General features: G+C 38.3%; 1 pseudogene; it reads left to right on the top strand.

Annotated features, from left to right (window-relative positions):
• Positions 1-9,303: 9,303 nt before the first annotated feature.
• LOC112472127 lies at positions 9,304-9,393 on the top strand (annotated as a pseudogene).
• Positions 9,394-10,613: the final 1,220 nt, after the last annotated feature.

The raw sequence follows: 10,613 nt of genomic DNA, 5'->3' as shown, positions 1-10,613 counted from the left end.
AGAAACTTTCCAAACTGAAATACAATGAGAAAGAAACATGAGGAAGAAAAAGCATAAAGAATATCTAAAAACTATAGGAAAACTACAGAATGTGTAACATATGCATAAGGAGAATATCACAATTGGAGCAGTAAAATTTTTGAAGTAGAATTTTCCAGAATCAATGGCAGACCACAAAATATGTATCCAGGATGTTTAGAGAACACCAAGTAAGATGAATTCCAAAAAATCCACATCTAAACTTATTCAGCATACGGAAAACCTAACGCAAGGGAAAAATCTTGAAAAAAGCCAAAGGTCAAAAAAAGAAGAAGAACCTTATCTACAGAGGAATAAGGATAAGAATTATATCAAACTTCTTATCAGAAACCATGTAAGCAAGAAGAGTAGAATTAAATCTTTAAGGTTTTATGGGGAAAAGGTACTAACCGAGAATTGTGTATCTGGCAAATTTATCTTTCAACAGTGAAGGAGAAACAAAGGAATATTCAGACAATGAAATATTATCTACTGCTAAATTAAATGAGTCATTAAGCCATGAAAAGACATGGATGAACCTCAAATGCATATTATTAAGTAAGAAAGCCAATTTGAAATTCTAAAAAAGGCAATACAGTGGAGATAATAAAAAGACCAATGGTTGCTGAAGTGGGAGTGAGATGACTAGGTGGAGCACAGAGAATTTTTTGGGCAGGAAGTATCTAGGAAATCTCTATATCTTCTTCTTAATTTTGTTGTAAACATAAAACTGCTCTAAAATAGTCTCTTAAAAAGTGAAGAAGAAATATATACTGTCTAAAACAAACAAAAACTGAAATTTGCTTTGTAAGAAATCTTTAAAAAAATTTTGTTGGAAAGAAGGAAAATGAAAATGATACACATTAGAACTTAGATCTACGTAAAGAAAAAAATGTTAAAAAGGAATTCAAATTATACTACAAAGCAACAATAATCAAAACAGCATGCTATTGGCAGAAAAACAGACACATAGACCAATGGAACAGAATTGAGAGCCCAGAAATAAACCCATATATATATATATATATGGCAAATAATTTTCAACAAAAGAGCCAAAACCATACGATGGAGAGGAAAAAAAAAAAAGCCTGTTCAATAAATAGTGCTGGAAAAATTGGAAAACCGCATGCAAAATAATGAAAGTAGACTGCTATCTGTCACCATAAACCAAAATGAACCCTCATACACTGCTGGTGGGAATGTAAATTGGTACAACCACTACAGAAAACAGTATGGAGTTTCCTCAAAATATTAACTACCATATGACCCAGCAATCCCTCTTTTGGGTATTTACTTCCAAAATTAAAAAAAACAACAACACATGTCTGTAAAGATATATGCACCCCTATGTTCAAAACAGCATTATTCATAGTGGAAAAACTGAAGTGCCCTTAGATAGATGATTAGATAAAGAAGATGTAGTATATATATTTATACAATGGGGTATTATTCAGCCATAAGAAAAGATGAAATACTACCATTTGCGACATTTAGATGGATCTTGAGATAATCATACTAAGCGAAATAAGTCGGAAAATGTTGAAAACCATATGCTTTTACTTATATGTGGGATGTAAAACAGAAAGCAACAACCAAACAAGACAAAGAAACAAAAATTCATAGACACAGACAACAGTTTACTGGTTACCAAAGGGAGAGGGGGAGAGGAGGTGGTAGATAAAGGCAAAAGGGGTCAAATACATAGTGATGAAAAATTTTTCTTTGGGTGGTGAACACATAATGCAATATACATACATGTTATTTAATTGTACAATATACATGTTATTAAATTGTACACTAGAGACCTATATAATTTTACTAAGCAATGTTATCCCAATGATTTTCATAAATAAAAGAAAGAAATGAAGATAAAATAAAATCTTTTGTTCTCATTTTTTAGCTGATCTAATAGATAATATTTGTTCAACATAACAGCAATACTTCATTGAGTGATTAAAACTTATAAATAACTAAAATGAATTACTGCAATGTTATGAAAGTTAGGAGGTAGAAGCTAGCAAAACTCTGGTAGAAGTTACTTGCACTTGCAACATTTGAAAGTGCACTTAAATTAGTTGTAAATATATATTGCAATATTTAGGGTAAACATTTAAAAATAAAAATGAGTATAATTGATATGCTAAGAAAGGAGAGAAAATGTAATCAAAACTGGAGTAGTCAGAAGAAGAGGAAAGACAAAAAAAAGGAGGTAAAGAAAGAAAGAAAAAAGGAAAAGGCCAGTGAAGGGGAAACAGTTGCAAATATGGTTTATGTGTACTCAACTGTATCGCCAGTTACTTTAGTTCCAATAGTCTAAATATATAAACTAAATCACAGAGCATTACAGAGTGGATATAAAAAAGAAAACCACAAAGTAAGAGTATATTGAAACTAGCCAGGGCCATCAAACAATTGAATATTAGTGACATTTATAAAATACTTCATTTAACAACAGCAGAATACACACTTTTCTCAAACTCATTTGGACCATTTACCAGGATAAATCACATCTGAGCTACAAAAAACACCATATCATTTTTAAAAGAATAACGATCATACGAAGTGCTCTTTCAACCACAATGGCATTAAACTTGAAAGTGATAACAAAAAGATAGCTGCAAATCCCCCAAATATTTGCAGATTAAACAATACACTTTTTATATAACATGGTTTAAAAGCAGTTCCATGAGAAATTAAAAAAAAATATTTGGAACTCAGTGGAAAAAAAAATATAACATCAAAATTCTGGATCAGAGAAAGCAGTACTAAGAAGGAAACATATTGTACACATGTATTAGAAAACAACAAAGATATAAAATCAATAAGCTTCTATCGCAGGGAGCATGCTTCTATTGTGCGGAATGTGCTTCTGCTCCATTAGGGGACCACGTGAGCTTTATATCTGTCAGAGAACAATAGTGGCATTCTGCCACACATGTGTGATACAATAAGCTGAATCATGCTTACAAATGTTAGGTGCAGGCACCCTACTACACTGATGTAACATTCTAAATCCAGAGTCCTGTTCCTAGCTTTCAGCCTAGATCACAGCCAGACCTGGGACCAGCCAGGCCTGAGACACACTCCGCCCCTATAGGGCGCTACCTTGTGCCCACAATCTACTTGTCATTCCTGGAGTGGCTTAGTCTCATGGGCACTACTCCCGGGTACTTGTTACCTTCTGTCTCTCTGGGTGCTGCTCAGCACACTAGGGGCATTGTGACATGGCAACTTGTACTTGTGGTCAGGTTAACAATAGCCCCATCACTTTGTTACCTATTTCATGGCATGGGCCCCTACATGCCCTAGTTTTCAGTGGAGCCAGGAGCCAATGTCATCTGGAACTGGTGGCATCATTGCCCAGGGCCTGAAACAGCAGATGGCCAGGGATATGGTATATGGTGGCCCCCTGCTGAAGACTCCACTTCCAGAGGGCTTCCCACAATCCTTGGCCTCATAGGGGGTGGTGACCCATCATCCACTCCTGGGAAGCCCACTGGGGCAGCCATAGAGTTAGACCTCAGTACATAGCCCAACTTTCGGTGCAGATATGCACTGGGCCAGTTTCATTCATGAGGACCAATCACACAGCGTGAAGCTCAGCCTATTGTCTGGACTACCCAGCACTGGTTTCATACCAAAAGGTTACTGTGGACAGCTGCAATGTCACGGCAGCCCACGTCGGGGACTGTCCATGGCATGAGCCCTCTGAGTACCAGGAATCCTCAGGTAAGAGAGCCTGATCTTCTACATAGAGACTAGGTATGTCTCCTGTCTTAGCAGGCTCCACCAGGAGATCTGCTTGAAACTGCATGGGTCCCAATAGGGAGTACAGTTGATCTGACAGGGGGCTCTCAGAGAGCTGTGCTCACCATTCCAAGTACATCCTTCCACTTGGGGGTCTGTGCAATTCCCATGCAGGCAGTCTTCACCCAGGACCACAGCCACCTTTCCACGGTTACGGGATTAAGGCCAGTGATGGCCTCACTGGTCAGAAGGGCTGCATATATGGCAGCCAGTTGCTTCTCTATCAGAGAATAATATGCTTCTGTGCTTTTTCATGATTGGGACCAGAAGCCTATTGGCACCTTCTGGGAACCATGCTTCTGCCACATGCCCCATCCAAATTCTGCATCATCCAGGAATGGGAGGGCTGGATCTACTACGCATAGGGTTTAGGCTTGTGCTACAGCTTGCTTTATAGTCTTAAAGGCCTCTTCTATCTCAGGGATCCAATCTCACTGGACACCCCATTGCAGTAGATGGTGCAGGAGTCACATCAAGGAGGCCGGGTGAAGGATGAACACTCTCCAAAACCCCAGAAGTCCAAATAGGTTTGAAATTGCTTCAGTCTCAGGTCAGGGATATGCCTGTATCTTATCAATTACCACCTCTGGCATTACTTTTGTCTTACCCAACCAGACAACTCCCAAGAATTTGTCAGAGGACCCAGGTCCCTGGACCTTGTCTTCGTTGACTGCCCCAACCCCAGTCGACGAAAGCTTATTGCAGGCTGTTTGCCGCTGCTTCTATTTCTGTAAGAGAATCAGAAGTTAGCATTATATCATCAATGTAATGATACAAATATATTGTGGGCAGTTGTTTCCACGTGGCTACATCTTGAGCTATGAGACCATGGCACAGGGTAGGGCTGTGCAGATAGCCCTGGAGAAGGATGAGGAATGTCCACTGTCGCCCTTCCCAGGTGAAGGCAAACTGTTCTTGACTTTCTGGGGCTATGGTAATAGAGAAAAAGGCATTTGCCAAGTCTACCACATAATGGTATCATCCAAGTTCATGTGACAACTGGTCCATAATGTCTGTGACATTCGTCTCGTCAGCACGTAGGGGTGGCATAACCTTATTCAGCTCCCAATAGTCAACCATCATGCTCCAGGAGCCATCAGGCTACTTCACTGGCCACATGGTGGAGTTGTATGGGCTACGAGTAGGATAAATAACACCAGCCTTTTCCCGCCTCCATTATAGTATGTCCTATTTCCTCCCGGTCTCCTGGCAGGCAATACTATTTTATGTTCACTATCTGGTTGTCCTGGGGCAATACCAACGAGGCATGGTGTGGATGTCCCTGCATAATAGGTTTTACCACCTGGATGTGAAGGCGGAATTTACCAGCAGTGGTATTCACTGTCAAGCCTTGCAAAACATCAATCCCCAAAATGTACTCCTGTATGGGACATATATATACTTGGTATATACCTGAGGAGACAATCTGCCCATACCCAGTGTTACAGGGACCTGCTGCATGAGAATGTTTCGACCCCCATAGCCTACTATGGTTGCGATGGGTCCAAGAAATATGTCTTGATTCCCATAAAGCAGGGTGCTGTCAGCCCTCGTGTCCACAGGGCTAATACCCTCTGTATATTGCAGGGGGATCGATGTATAGTCAGTTCCACATGCATCCTCAGGTCAACCAGCTATCCTGCCAACTGGGTGCTCTGGCCTGATCCCTAATCCAGGAGATAATTGGCCAGCCACACCTCACAGGTTGTGGGTTTCCCAGGAATAGGAGCGAATTGCTGGTCAGGATGCAGCTGATTCCACAGTGCCAGCTGCACTTCATTAGGTGCTGCTCAATCTTTTCTGCAGTGACCACTGCTGCGAGGAGATCAAATCACATCTGTCTGTGGCTCACTCTCGTGGCAGAATGGGCTGGGGGCTGTTCTGCTCCCCCTTTTCAGCCACACTTCCAGCTGTGCACTAGCTGGTTTGGAAGTGCAGGTTGGGGATGGGAGGGTGGGGGGAAGGGGTGTACGGCATGCACTTGGGTAGAAAGCTCCTTATGTTTCACTTCCACATCCCTCAACCTAGGCATAGAGAATGTTGCCTCGTGGATCCACCTATTCACACAAGGGGCCAGCAGTGCCGGCATAATGCCAAAAGTAGCGGCCAGGCCAGAAGTCAAATTCAAGTTTTTCATATGGGTTGTAAATATCTCTTCATTGAGGCTTGTATACTGGGAATGAATCATCATTCATTGCATGTCCATTTCCAGAATTATCTAGACCAACTGCACTCTGTCTCTGGCAGCTCCCCAGGGTCGGCCCACACTGTACGAGTAGTGGACATGAGCCAATTAATGGAGAGTGATTGCCTGCACCCTGCACCATTCACACCACACTCTGGAGGTGCTGCCTGAGGGACAGTATCACCATTATGGTGACCAGCCGAGCCATCTCTTCTGGAGATAATTCAGTCTCTTTGGCCCCGTCATCCCACAGCTGCAGCAGCCACCCTGGAACTGTCTCCCTAGCTCTCTGCCACACCTGTTTCGTCAGTCCTGGAGTTCGGCAGGGGTGTACTGGATGAAGGTGGTATGCTTTTTAGCTGGGGCGGGGAGGGGACGCCAGCAGCTTGCTCCCCTAATCCCCAGGGCCAACAGCTGTGCCACTTCGACTAACTGCCGTATCACTGGCTGCTCCTGCTGCAGTGTCACCGGCTAGCTCCCAGACCAGAACGATGGCAGCAACCCGTCAGGGCCCCACAACATGTGTTCTGCTGCTGCCAGCTGCCTTTCCAGTGCTATTTCCTGACATTGTAGCTGCTGCATCCGCTGAGCTTGATCCTGAACTTCCAGGCTGGCCTGCTACAGCACCACCAGGAACATTCAGGCTATCCAATCCGCTGCCTCTTGGGGAGTGGTTGGGATATTCAGCTCCAACATCTCCAGGGCTTTTGCAACGACCTCCAGATAGGGCTTCACTCCATCCCAATCCTCCGCAGGCATCCATGTAGCCAGATATGCAGCCATGGGATACCACTGGGAAGCAGGGGCCACATGTCCTCCACCTGGGTATCCTCCATCCGGGGACTATCTTGAGCACTGGGGGCCATATTCACCTCATCCTGTGGCTATGCCATGTGTCAGAACTGAGCTGATGGAGAACGGAAGGTTTTGGTGGTGAGACGTCCAGTTGAAAGAATGCACAAGGGGTCGACATGAGAATGAAATGGCAGGCACAAACTTTATTGTGGGGAGCGTGCATCTATTGTGGGGAATGTGCTTCTGCTCCATTATATATGTCAGAGAACAGTAGTGGTATTCTGCCGCACATGCGAGATACAATAAGCTGAATCATGCTTACATATGTTAAGTGCAGGCATCCTACTACACTAATGTAACATTCTAAATCCAGGATCTTATTCCTAGCTTTGAGCCTAGATCACAGCCAGACCTGGGACCAGTCAAGCCTGGGATGAACAAATATCAATTAATGTAATCAGTCACATCAATAGGCTAAAGAAGAAAAATTATATAGTGGTATCAATTAATGCAGAAAAAGCATTTGACAAAAATACAACACTCATTTTTGCTAAAGATTCATCAAACTAAGTATAGAGGGAAAATTCCTCAAAATGATGAACATCTACTAAAAAGCTCCAGCTAACATACTTAATGGTGAAAAACGAGATAATTTTTTTCTTACAACAGTAGCAAAGCAAGGATGTACCATCGCATGACTCCTATTCAACATCATACTGGAAGTCCTAGTTAATGCAATAGACAAGTAAAGGAAATAAAAGATATGCATATATGGAAGAAAAAATTATGCAGTCTTTGTTTGCAGATGCCATAATTGTCTATGTAGAAAATCCTGAAGAACTGACAAAAAATCCCTTTTGGAACTAATAAGCTACTATAGCAAGGTTATAAGGTTATACAGGTTTCAAAGTTAAAATATGAAGCAAAATTGTTTTTTTATATACTAGCAATAAAAAATTAGAATTTGAAATTAAAAACACAACACTATTTACGATCGTACAAAAAGAAAATGTTTAGGTATAAACTTAATGAAATATGTGTTAGTTTTATGTGAGGAAAAACTACAAAACAGTGATATAAAAATCAAAGAAGACCTAATAAATAAAAGGATGTTTTATGTTTATGTACAGAAAAATTCAATATTGTTAAGATATTAGGTTTTACCAACTTGATCTATAGCTTTCTAATAGAAATTATAGCAAATTATTTTTCTGATACTAACAAAGAGATTCTAAAATGTATGTAAAAAGGAAAAGAAACAGAATATCCAATACAATATTAGAGAAGAAAAATGTTGGACTAATACTACCAGACTTCAACACATACTATAAAGATATGATAGTTAAGACATTGCAGTATTGGTGCACTAATAAATGAATACATAAATGAAATAAAATAAAGAGCCCTGTAATAGAACTACATATATATAGTCAACTGATCTTTGACAAAGGGACAAAAGCACGGCAATGGAGAAAGAACAGATTTTCAGCAAGTGGTGCTGGAACAAGTGGACATCCACAAACAAACAACAAAAATAGAATCTAGTCACTGAATCTAGTCACTATTCATAAATAATAATTCAAAATAGATCACAAAACTAAACAAAAATGCAAAACTATAAAAAATCTAGAGGATAATATAGTTAAAAATGTAGGTAATTTTATGTTTGATGATGAGTTTTATGTATAATACCAAAAACATACCCCATGAAAGAAAAAAATGGTAAATTTAATTCATTAAAATTTAAAACACCTGATCTGCAAAAGTCATTTTTAAGAGAATGAAAAGACAAGCTTCAGACTGGAAAAAAATGCTTGCCAAACACATAACTGTTAAATGACTTGTATCCAAAATATATAATGAACTTTTAAAACTTAGCAATAAGGAAATAAAACAACCGAATTCAAAAATGAATATTTACCCAAAAAACTTTAAAACATTTATCTGCAAAGGTATATGCACTCCAAAGGTATATGTTCATAGCAGCATTAGTCATGGTGCTGAAGACATGGAAACACCCAAAGTGACCTACGATAGATGACTGGGAAAAGAAAATGTGGTACACATATACAATGAAATATTACTCAACCATGAGAAAAAACGAAATACTGACATTTGTGATAACATGGATGGATCTTGAGATAATTATGCTAAGTGAAATAAGTTGGACATAAAAAGTTGAAAACTATATGATTTCACCCATATGTGTGATATAAAACTGAAAGCAACAAACGAACATGGCAAATAAGCAAAGACTCATGCACACAGACAGTGCATTAGTTTACCAGAGGGAAAAGGGTGTAGGGGGATGTAGATAGGGGTGAAATGTGTCAAATATTGGTGATGGAAGTTAAATCTAACTGTGGGTGGTGAATACACAATGCAATGTATATATGACATATTGTTGAATTGTACACTTGAAACTTATTTGATTTTATTAATCAATGTCACATTAATAGTTTTAATTTAAAAATGTGCAAAAACTCTGAACAGAATACTTACTTCAGTAGCACATATACTAAAATTGGAATGATGCATGGCCCCTGCACAAGAATGACAGATACATTTGTGAAGCTTTCCATATTTTAAAGACATAGATTGGCCGAATGGATAAAATTGTTTAAAAAACATTGTAAAATGATGAGTGAATTCATCAGGAAGATAAAATAATGCATATTTACATCAATATCAAAGCTCTAAAATATATGAATTAAACGTTGACAAAATTGAAGAGATAAATAAATAGCTCCACAATAATAGTAGAGGACTTCAATATTCTACTTTAAATAATGTCAGAACAACTAGAAAAAATATCAATGAGAACATAAGGACTTGAAAAATACAATAAGCTTAACACAATTGGATCTAATAGACATTATATATATATGTGTATATATATATATATATACACATATATATATGTATATATATGTATATACATACACACTACCTTCAACAGAAGCAGAATACACATTTTGTGCAAATGGAAGATTCTTCACAGTAGATTATATTTTAGGTCACGAAATATGTCTTAATAAATTTTAAACACTGAAATCATACAAAGTATTTTTTCTGGTCACAATGGAATAAAACTAAGAATCAATAGTCAGATGAAAATGGGATAATACAAAATTATATGCAAATTAAACAGCATACTTTTAAGTGAACAATGGGTCAAAGAAGAAGTTGCAAAGGAAATTAGAAAATATCTTGAGACAAATGCAAATGAAAACATAACATACCAGAATGGATGTGATATTGTGAAAGCAGGACTAAGAGGGGAATTTATAGCTCTAGACACTTACATGTATAAAAAGAAGAAAAACTTCAAACCAACAATCCCACTTCATACTTAAAGAAAAAGAAGAACAAGTTAAACTAAAGCTAGCAGAAAAAGTGAAATAATAAAAATTACAGCAGAGTTAAAATAGTGAATAGAAAAACAATGAAACTAAGAGTTGGTTCTCTGTAAATGTCATCAAAATTGACAAACCTTAGATAATTAACTAAGGAAACAGAAGTGAGGATTCAAATAACTAAAACAAGAAATGAAAAAGAATTTTACCACAGACTTTACAGAAATAAAAAGGATTATAAGAGAATACAATGAATAACTACATACCAGACAATTTGATAACTTATATGAAAAAATAAATTTCTACAAACACATAAGCTACCAAAACTAAAATCATAAATAAATAGAAAATCTGAACAGATCTATAACCAGTAAAGGGATTAAATCTGTAATCAAAAGCCTCCCAGAAAAGAAAATACCAGGACTAGATAACTTTACTGGAGAATTCTTCTA

Source organism: Pteropus alecto, unplaced genomic scaffold (assembly GCF_000325575.1).
Source record: "Pteropus alecto unplaced genomic scaffold, ASM32557v1 scaffold219, whole genome shotgun sequence".
In the NCBI taxonomy this organism is placed as follows: Eukaryota; Metazoa; Chordata; class Mammalia; order Chiroptera; family Pteropodidae; genus Pteropus; species Pteropus alecto.
Note: the sequence above shows the minus strand (reverse complement) of the source record. Positions and strands in the feature narration are given on the sequence as shown.